Source organism: Aythya ferina (genome assembly GCF_964211825.1).
Source record: "Aythya ferina genome assembly, chromosome: Z".
Lineage (NCBI taxonomy): Eukaryota > Metazoa > Chordata > Aves > Anseriformes > Anatidae > Aythya > Aythya ferina.
In genome coordinates, this window is record NC_140299.1 from 82,662,116 (window position 1) to 82,672,904 (window position 10,789).

Consider the following 10,789-nt stretch of genomic DNA (forward strand, 5'->3'; position numbering starts at 1 on the left):
TTTTTTTTTTTTTTTTTGTCTGAAGCCAACATATGATGTTACTTATGTTTTTGAATTATATACTATCTGATGTTTTCAAAAAATGCATCTGACTTCATTTACTTAACTATGGCATCCAAATTTCTGGAAGTTCTATAGAAATGATAATAAAAATATAATAATTTTAATAAAGAAAAAAAGATAAGTGATATCTCCACAACTTCTTTTTTACTTTTTTTTTTATTATTATTATTATTTTTTCCCTGGTTCGATTTTTGTCATGTTTTCACATCACCTATTTAAATAATTAAAGAATGAAAATTTTAAATGTCTTAATGAAATTAGCTCAGTTGAATTCAAATGATTACCAAAAAAATCACCACCAACTGGGAAGACATCAGGCCTCGGGAATTTGAACAGATACAGTTTAGTGAAAACCATAACTAAAAAGATGTCTGTTCTTAGCAATCCCCCTTTTTTTAGATTCAATCATTCAAAACAAATTTTGCATACTTTTCATGTGTATTTCAATGCCTCCCATAGACAGAAATAGATAATGGATGAAACTGTCGTCTGATGAATATTGCCCATAGATTATCACAAGCAACTGACTTGAATTAAAATGATGTTTATACATGAGGACTTTTTCATTTCAGTATGTAGTCTGTACAACAAAAAGAGTCTGTGTATTTAATGCTGAGATTCAGAGACAAGCAAGCACCGCAGGAATGGGGTGTTGAATGTTCATGGGCCTTGAATTGCTCACTCTGTATAAATGAAGTCACACCAGTTCTGCCCCAAATTGCTGTGTCTTTACTGTTTTCTTCATGTGGAAACTGTAATTAGTATATTTATGACATTTCTCCTATGCCGCATGTAATTGCCTTTTTTCATAACTCAACAGTTAAGATGTGCCACTCAGTTGCTATAATGGTGGTCTTTAGCCACCTTCAGCACCAGGTGATCACTGAATTTCAACTGGGTTGTTTCATACCTAGGTAGCTTCTGCACAGATCAGTCTTGGCTGCTGCACTGGATCACTGAGCCAGCTGAAGGGGTTAGGTTTATTGGTTGCACCAGGCAGTTCAAGTTTAGGTGGAAACCAGATGGAATGAGGAGGTTTCCGGTTTGCTGGTGGGCAAGGGGAGGTCACAGGGACACTTGATCAAGGCCAATATGGTGCAAATTGTCTCCTCCCATGGCCTTCAGCAAACCTTCCCTGGAAAAGGCAAGTGTGAAAGCAAGAAAGGAAGCTTCCAGGGTGGGAAACAGAGCAGATCAAGAAGAGTAGGCACCCTCCTTCTGAAGCTGCAGAAGTCTACCCTACAGACCTTGTAGTAGTTGTTGTTTCTAGCTATGTGGTCCCTTCCTGTAGATCAGAATTTGTGGTTCTTCACTGTGCTGTCATGTGAAAAGTGGATGCCTATCAACCTCAGAAGATGCTGATCACTTTTGAATTAGCTCTCTGTGTACGGAGTGTATGGGCACAGCACAGAAACAATGTAGTAACACAATAGAAAAATGATGTTGAATAAGGTCGTCCCCTACTGCTCATGAAGCTGGGATTTAGTCTGTGTTTACTGTCCTGGGAGAATACAAAGATATGACTTTTCATAACTAAAAAGTCAATATTTTTCTAGAGATACCTAATGTCCAGATTCTGTGTGCTTTTCCTCTTACTTAAGTTCTTTGTTGCTAAAGTCACAAAAAGATTAAGATTAAATAGTACACATTTAAAATTGGAAGTGGGAGGCACTGTCCTTTAAACAAGTACACATGACAAGTATGTGACTAATTTGGTCTTCTGGACAGAGTAGCAGTTTCTCTGAGTCTTGCTAGCAAGCACAAGAGAAAACATAGCCTTTATTCTTTGTGGAAAACACTGAAGGTGAGGATTTCAATGTTTATCCTTTTAAACTGTTTTAATTGGTCAACATAAAATTTTATGTTCACTGAGATATTTTCTTCTGGGTTCTGTTGCTTTTCAAAGTTTAAGTGGTTTGATTGCTGCCAAGACTGAGGATTGAAATGGTATATGGATTTGATCATGTTATGTCAAAAAAATGTATGCAGCCTTTTGCTTCAAGGGTTACTTGAAATTTGGAGAGTATTGGGGTATATATCTGGGAATGTTAATGCATGCCCATACATATCTGGTCAAATTAAGACAACTTAAAAACTACATTGAATAAAATAAAAAAAAAATAAAATAAAAGGAACTTAGATTTGATGTAAGCTCAGTACACATCTGGCAAGTTTGCAGCCAAATACTCTGAATACTTTGTCTGGAATGGTGATGCTGTACTACAAAGGGATATGTTGTTCTGATAAGAATGTAAATCCAACTACTTTACGAAGTGTCTGAGTATATTCACCTGAGAATGACAGATACTTGATTTTTTTCTGGATGGTAAGATCTGTGTGCATGTAATTTTAGCTTATGTTATGAAAATACATTTGTTAACATCTAGGATTCACTCATAAGCTGTGTTCCAAAGGATATTAACAAATTAAAGACTTTAAAATCAATGAAGGTTTTCTATCCACTGCAATAAATAAGAACTAACAGAATCAGAAAAGTAAATGAAATACATGTATTGAGTAGTTACCCATCCATTGAACACCATCCATTTTATTCATTCAGTAAGGCAAAAGGCTCAGGGAAGATCACAGAATCACAGAATCACAGAATTTTCTAGGTTGGAAGAGACCTCAAGGTCATCGAGTCCAACCTCCAACCTAACGCTAACAGCCCTCCACTAAACCATATCCCTAAGCTCTACATCTAAACGTCTTTTGAAGACTTCCAAGGATGGTGACTCCACCACTTCCCTGGGCAGCCTGTTCCAGTGCCTCACAACCCTTTCAGTGAAGAAGTTCTTCCTAACATCTAGCCTAAAACTCCCCTGGCTCAACTTAAACCCATTCCCCCTCGTCCTGTCACCAGGCACGTGGGAGAACAGGCCAACCCCCACCTCGCTACAGCCTCCCTTGAGGTACCTAAAAAGAGCGATAAGGTCGCCCCTGAGCCTCCTCTTCTCCAGGCTGAACAAGCCCAGCTCCCTCAGCCGCTCCTCGTAGGACTTGTTCTCCAGGCCCCTCACCAGCTTCGTCGCCCTTCTCTGCACCCGCTCAAGCACCTCGATGTCCTTCTTGTAGCGAGGGGCCCAAAACTGAACACAGTACTTGAGGTGCGGCCTCACCAGAGCTGAGTACAGGGGGACGATCACCTCCCTAGCCCTGCTGGTCACGCTGTTCCTAATACAAGCCAGGATGCCGTTGGCCTTCTTGGCCACCTGAGCACACTGCTGGCTCATATTCAGCTGACTGTCCACCATCACTCCCAGGTCCTTCTCTGCCTGGCAGCTCTCCAACCATTCCTCTCCCAGCCTGTAGCTCTGCTTGGGGTTATTGCGCCCCAGGTGCAGGACCCGGCACTTGGCCTTGTTAAACTTCATGCAGTTAGATACGACAGATAAACTTGACAGACCTGGTCAAGTCTCTAGGAACTTTCTGAAAATTGTATTTTCACAGAACTTTGTTGCTTGTACCTGCACAGAAGGGTTAATTTACTAGCTGATTCCTGCCCACAAGCACTTGGATGCCATATATAGACTCTTCCTTGGATTTTTTAGTCATCTAAGGCTCTCAGCATGCTGTTCTCCCCAAACATCTTCACCAGGAGGTGCTTAGCCCACAAAAGAAGAAGAAGTTGAAAGAACCAGGAGAGAGTAAAGGCAGGGGGACACTGTCTCAGGAAAAAAGTGGGTGGGTAAAGTGAGAGAAATGGCTCACTTGGATGTCAGCTGAAAGAGACAGTATAAACAAGAAGAGCCCTTCTGTATCTTAAAATAAATAAATAAATAAATAAATAAATAAATAAATAAATAAATAAATAAATAAATATAGCATACCAAAATCCCCCAGAGAAGGGCTGGTGTTATAGCCCCAGGCCTCTAAGGCTGCTGCAATGAGTTGTCCCTGACCAGGAAAAAATGCACAGGCCAGCCTACTCTGGACTCTGGTCCTTGCTCAAAGAAACTTTCAACATGTAGAAGACCGGGGTTTTTGAATTTCTGGGAGCAAAATTAGAGGAACCATAGGAAAGGTCAAATGTGGAGATAAAACTGATCAAATCTATCATCTATTGTCAGCAGCAAGGTTGAATTCTGGCATTTACTAAATTCTGAATGTTTGACTTTGCAAGTTTAGCATTCTTTCACTCTTTTTAATGTCATTTTAGTCTCTTTGGCAAGATGCTGAATAGATGTGTGCATATTTGTAGTTAGGATGCAGTTTTAGAGTATACAGTTTCCATGGAGTGTGTAAATAAATCCTATTTTCAGAACCGTATAAACCAAAAGGCTTTCCCATTCATTTCCTTGACAAATAAGCTGGCTGTTTTACTGAGGCTTGTGGTTTTAATATGTTTGTTAGAGTTGTACTGAGTAGTGCTATAAGAATCACCCACATTTTTTCTCATTCTTAAACAATTATATGCCCACAGAATTACTCTTTAATACTGCAGATATGTATGTAAATTAGACTCTAAAGTTATATTGTTTTCCAATGTGGAAATGACATCCAAGAGAGCTAAATTTTGCATTTTATTTTATTTTTTTTTAAGTTCCAGGTTTTTTCCTGTCCAATTGCTCCAGCTATGTATTGCAAGAGGAAAAATACTTTGCAAAAGTGAAGAAATGGAGAAAATAGTCACGCTTTTTTCTTATTCTCTTATTTTTCTTTTATTCTTATTTTTTTTATTATTCTTATTTTTTTTATTATTCTTATTTTCTTATTCTTATTACTTTAAGAGGGAGATATGTAGTGAATTAAGCATATGAGTTTTCTAGAATGATAAACATATTTAAAGGAAGTCATATCCCACAAAATCTAAATTGCATGGAAGTTTAGTGAAGTCAAGACTTCACTAAACAGGGTTGAAGAGTAAGCACAAATGGAGATAGCCAAAGGGCTCAAGAATAGCTCCTATCTTTTCATTAGTATTATTTTGGTATTTGAGCTCCAGAAGCCCACTTTTCATTCAGATGTGTGGGATCTTGTTTTAGCATAGAGGTCTTTCTCTCTGCTGATGAAGTTATCACAGGAAATTAGTAACAATACACAGACAAGATGGTGATTGGTCACAGTTCCTTCTAAAAGAGTAAATAACTTCGAAGTCAAAAACATGTTTGTCACTTCCAGGAGTTACACAACATAGGTAGTTTTCTCCATGACTTCAATCATTATTTAAACTGTATTCCCAACTTTTGTATTTCTAAAAATGTAATTGCCATTCTGTATTGCAGAGGCCTTTTTTCTGCAGTATGTAGTTCCTCATTTAGAAGATATAATAATTAATCTCTGAGCTATTCAAACTGCATGTCTGACTTCCCACCTAGTCCAAACAAGAAAACCACGTACAGTATGAGAATACAAGAGTGACTGTGCCAGGAAGCTAATGTTTGATCAGCCACTGGGAGGAGGGGAAAAGTGGAGGGATAGTGGAAGGGGTCAATTCAGGAGCAGCAAGAATCAGCCCCTGCTCAGGAGGAAGATCCAGTCCAACACAGAACATTGGGGTGGCTATTTGGGTGGCTGGTATGGAGGTAGATTGTCTCAGTTTTAAGCGGTACAGAAGCCATGATACTAGATGAGCACAGATGAAAAAAAGTATGGAGGGCAAGGCTGGAGGGCAAAACCCTTGCACTGGCCCTACTTTTGGCCTCATCAGTGTAAACTCTGACAACTGAGTGCTCTTGGCCCTGTCCACACAGTTGGCCACAACATTGTGGAAAAAGCTTCACAGGCTGTGAATGCATTACTCAGACAAGCAGTAACTTTGGCCTGACTACATCAAAAGGAATTATCATATCTATATCAGGTACAAATGTGAAAATATGTGTACATGTATGTGTGTGCATGTGCACCTGTGCATGCGTCTTTGCAGAATGCCCTAGCAGCAGAGAATATGGCCAAATACTTCAGTTGATATTGGTGCATTTAGTCTTTTGAAGTCTTATGTTTATAGGCTACAGCATGCATTTATTTCAAAGTACAAAATGCTGATTCAGCCTGTGTGCACAGAGGAGCTTTTTATAGGTCATTGGGACCAAGAAAATACTCTCTTTTTCTCATGTCTCATGGTAGTACGTCTTGCATATCATTCAGTCCTGGAAATCTACGTTTTGATCTGTTTGAGGATACCAGTAATAATATACTTTTGGAAATACTTCTCAAGATTACATAAATATCACTATCCATTTTGTTACCTGTCACATCTAAATATCCACAGTACCACAGAATAATATGCTACAAGCCTGGATTGATGTAGTTCGTTTAAGCCTGTTGACATACAATACTTTTTGCCTGCTACAGCTGAATGTGTAAGCTATTTATAGGCATCAAAATCCACCATGGATCTGTTTTTAAGGCAAACCATGTAAAAAGAAAAAGAATGTATGATTATTTTATTTTTACATAAATATATGTACAATGCCAATGCTATGTGTGCATTCAAGGGAGATATGAAAACTCAAATCAACATTACAGCAGCTCAGTCTATTCTATTACTTTTAACCCCATGCCAGCCATGTTTTGTGCACTGAAAAGCCTTTGAGTCTTTCAGAACATTTCAGGGATTGTCATGTTGACTACATAACAGAGCTGCAGCTGGAAACTTGCTTTTGCAAATGTAACCCTAAAAATCAATTTGAAAACATGTTCACATTTCCATTTGACTTTCAAAGGGCAGAGTGGAAGATAGCAGTAGTAATGAAGATGAACTGAACCAGTAATTATTTGGCCACTGGGGGATGATATGCAAAAGTAAATCTTACTGTCAGTTGTAGTCATAACTAGTAACATGTAAGTGCCAAATCTATGAGATGTAGCACTCTGTCTCCATTATACATCAGATGCTTTACTTAAGGTGGACAAAAGACAATCCCAATTTTTATCCCAAGTAAAGTTGTCTTTTCTGGAACTCATGCATAGCAGCTCTGGCTCATTTCAGTACCACATTTCCATTTCATACAGCAATCTCATGAATTTCAGCCAAACTTTAAATAGACTGACTATAGCTGTAGTGGTTTGTATACTTTACTAATATTTTTTTATATTCACCTCTAAATCGTTGACACTAATCATAACTGTTTTAAGATGTCATCACTAAAGAGCTCTTTGCTGTTATATAATAGTTGAGACAAACAGCCAGTCTGGATTTTGTGGCCAATTAGCAGGCTTAGCCTAGGAAGGAGGAACTTTACATTTGCCAGCACTTCAAACCATGGAAGTCTCAATTCCACCACCTCCCTACTTCTAAATTAGTGTAAAAATCCAAATGCCACAGTTAACCATAGTGAAGTAATATCACAATATATATTGAGAAAGAGTATATCACAATGGTGAACATATCCAGAGATTTTTATTCCTCTGCACAAACTTCCCAAGTTAATTTAATAATATGATCTATTTTCTGTTTGCACATGAAAATATGCTCTTTTGATTTTGTTTTTAACAAAAACAAATTATAGACTTTAATACTTCTGCCTTCTGAAAGATCTCAGAGTAGGAATTCATTTGACTTCTTGATTTCCCTCATACTGTTGTTAGTGCATGCATAGAAAACATTCTTCAAGATTCAGATGCTGCAAAAAGTGGTGTCATTGATTCATTTATTAGTTGCCAATGTTTATTTGAATTCAATACTAAGTTCTAAAATGGAATGCAGACATTTAATTATTTCTGCTATCTATAATAAAGTGAGTTCTCTGTAAATCCAGAAGAGAAATATTCCTAGTGCAAATGCCAGGCATGAAAAGTGAAATTCCCTCACCAAAATTGACATTCTACCTTGAGGTGTGTATACCAGACTCATGCTTTCCCCATTTGTTTTCCTAGAATGTGAGTATAACCCCAATCATATGAGTGGGCATTATGCATTTTTTTTTTTTTTTGGTACAAAACAAATACTAGAAGAAACCATTCTCTAGTGTTGTTTATCTCTCTCTCTCTCTCTTTTTTTTTTTTCTTTTTTTCACTTCCTCTCTCCTAGATTTTTCTAGTTTTTGTTATGTCCTTCTCCAGAAGCAGTGAATTTCAGCAGTAAATGCAATGATTATACTATATTCATGAGATTTGTGAAATACTGCAGAATAAGAAGTTCTGCACAAACTTCCAAAATATAACCCATTGTGTTATTTACACATGTATAAACAGAATCTTAAATAAAAATAAATAAATAAATAAAAATGAAAAAAATGAGAGATGATCTGAGCCCTAGGTATTTGCTATCTTTTTGTAGTCCAGTTACTAAATTTTTGCTACATTATGTTTTTCTAAGCAAACATTCATTGAGCTAGCAAAAGTATTAGAGCTAATAATCACTGTAGTTTTCCTTTAACATGACATTTTTACATGACACCCACTCCCAGGATTACAATTTTGTTTTGACATGCACAATAATATTTAACCGATGGATGGAATGGGATTATCACCTCAAATGCTTCAGCACAAATGTACACCAGAAAATTTAATATTTTCCCATCCCTTATGGACGAGCCCAAGAAGAGCTTTGAAATCCTGTCACTGATAATGGTGAATAATTTAATAAAGATATAATTTTAAATATTCACCTTTATCCAGAAAAATACTTGAGCTTATACTTAAGTGTAGGTGTATTCACTCCCACATGTGCCTTGACTCTCTGTTGGTCTGGGTCTAATTGGCAAAACATGTTGTAATCAAATTAAAGGCTAGGTTGCCACTTCAGGCACAGCCTTAAGCAAGAGGTGATGTTTAAACAGCCCCACCTAACGCCCTAATTCCTTTGTGAAGCAAAGGCTGACATTTCTGTTGGATAAAATCATTTCTAGATGCTTCTCTTTCTGGTTTTTCTTTTCCCTTACACATTTTCTTCCTTTTAAAGGAATGTGAACTTTATTGTATTAAGTCCAAGAAGTATTTGTTTCCTTCATCACACCCTTCTTGAGATGTCAGGATGAGGATACCTTCTGTAAAACACTCAGAAATGGTGGAAGCTTCCTCTGTTAGGACATGTATACACAGGTGGCCACGATGGTGTATCCCAAAGAGCATACAGAAAACTCAGTTTTACCTCCCCACAGTGCTGGCTGCTACTGTGAGTATCAGTATCTGAATCTTGCTATGGCCCAGATTTAAATATTCATCATGGAACAAGTTAAATATACATTTTTATTCAGTGATACCATTTACCAGTTTTTCTCAGTCACTTCTTTCTCTGTCCAAGAGTGAAGAGCTCAATTAATAAAATCAGGAAGAAATGGGTATATAAATATTTCCAGAAGAATAGTTATATCTTTAATGCCTTACAATACCAGGTTATCAAGATATTCTTGCTAAGATTCCCAGGGTGCAAGCAATATCAGAGCAGGTTTAAAAAAAAAAAAAAAAAATATATATATATATATATATATATATATAGCTAGATCTGTATCTATCTACAAGCTGATAGCTGTAGGACAGGATGTTTCCCTATTATCCAAAAGTGATGTAAAATTCTTTTGAAGAAATGTTTTTGTTGGTTCTTTTGTACTGTTGCTGTCTCTCTTCTGACATGTCTCTGTAGCTTCTGTGAGTTAGCTTGTGAACTAATTTAAACCAAGAAAGACAAATGTATTTTAAAAAATTGTCCCACACTGACAAGCAGACTGATCATTTTGCATTCTAGCTTTTGTGAGGGGGGATAAAATTGCTATATAACATTTTAGATTAAAAAAAGAAATATTCAGCATTAAATATTCAACATTAAAGTTCCTCGAATTTAAAAATAAATCTACAGCCTTTCTTCTAAAAATGCTGCTGTCAAATACTGCTGATTCTCATTCAGGAAACACACTATGTAAGAATACTGTATTTATCAAGCTAAAGAAGAAAATGCTTTGAAAAATTAGAGACCTCTGGTATAGCCTATGAGAGTTTTCTTTATTGAGCAAATGTGTTAGGGAATATAATCCATTCACGGACTGTCCAACAATTTTCTGGTTTGGGGAACCATGATGCTGTCAGTGGCATTTCTTAACAAGTTTGACTTCAGAGACTTAGTGTTTTTAAAGCACTTTCTCAGGAACTTTATCCTTGTGACCAATGACCCTATAAAATATGCAAGATTAGCTGTATATATACATGACTTACAAGGTGAAGTCATGGTGTCACTGGACAGAGGGTAATCATTTTATATTCCTTCACAGAAATACAGCTGGGGTGATTTTTGCCTTCTCTTGCTAGTCCTCAGTCTATTTCTCTTACTAGTCTTCCCTTAAGGTAATTGATTTGTGGAAATATTAACATGGTATTGAAAAAAAAATAAAAATATAGGAACCAAGAACCTTGACTGAATATTGTCCAAGTGCCTAAGGGGAAAGACAGGAGTTGGAAACCTGCCTCAATGCTGTGTCTTCTCTCAGCAGGTGACCGTGGACCACATGGTGCTGGTCTTTCTCCAAGGCTTACTCCATACCCTGCCTCCCAGGACTGCAAAGGCTCTGCAAGTGCTGTGCTGGTGTTGTACCAGGATAAAAAGAGGTTACAACCAGAGTCACATTAGAGTGAAAGCCATGCACAGCAGGAATACGTAGCCCGGTCTCCATGGCTTCATGGGTATGCTTTTTAAAGTATGGGATACTGGTCTTAGTCAAATACTTATTCTTCAGTGAGTTCAGAAAACAAATGTCATAGTGCTCTTATAGGTTAGTGTACACTCAATGTTTAGTAATACTTAAGTAATGACAACAACAGGAAGAGTATTTTCTCTGGAGATAGCAAAGCT

General features: G+C 37.2%; 1 long non-coding RNA gene across 1 annotated transcript in view; it reads left to right on the forward strand.

Annotated features, from left to right (window-relative positions):
- The first annotated feature begins 1,772 nt into the window (after window positions 1-1,772).
- Window positions 1,773-10,789, forward strand: part of LOC311426763 — a 35,345-nt gene continuing 26,328 nt past the window's right edge. The window contains exons 1-2 of the long non-coding RNA XR_014687009.1: window positions 1,773-1,867; window positions 10,431-10,620. This is a non-coding gene — a long non-coding RNA (uncharacterized lncRNA). The remainder of the gene's footprint in view (window positions 1,868-10,430; window positions 10,621-10,789) is intronic.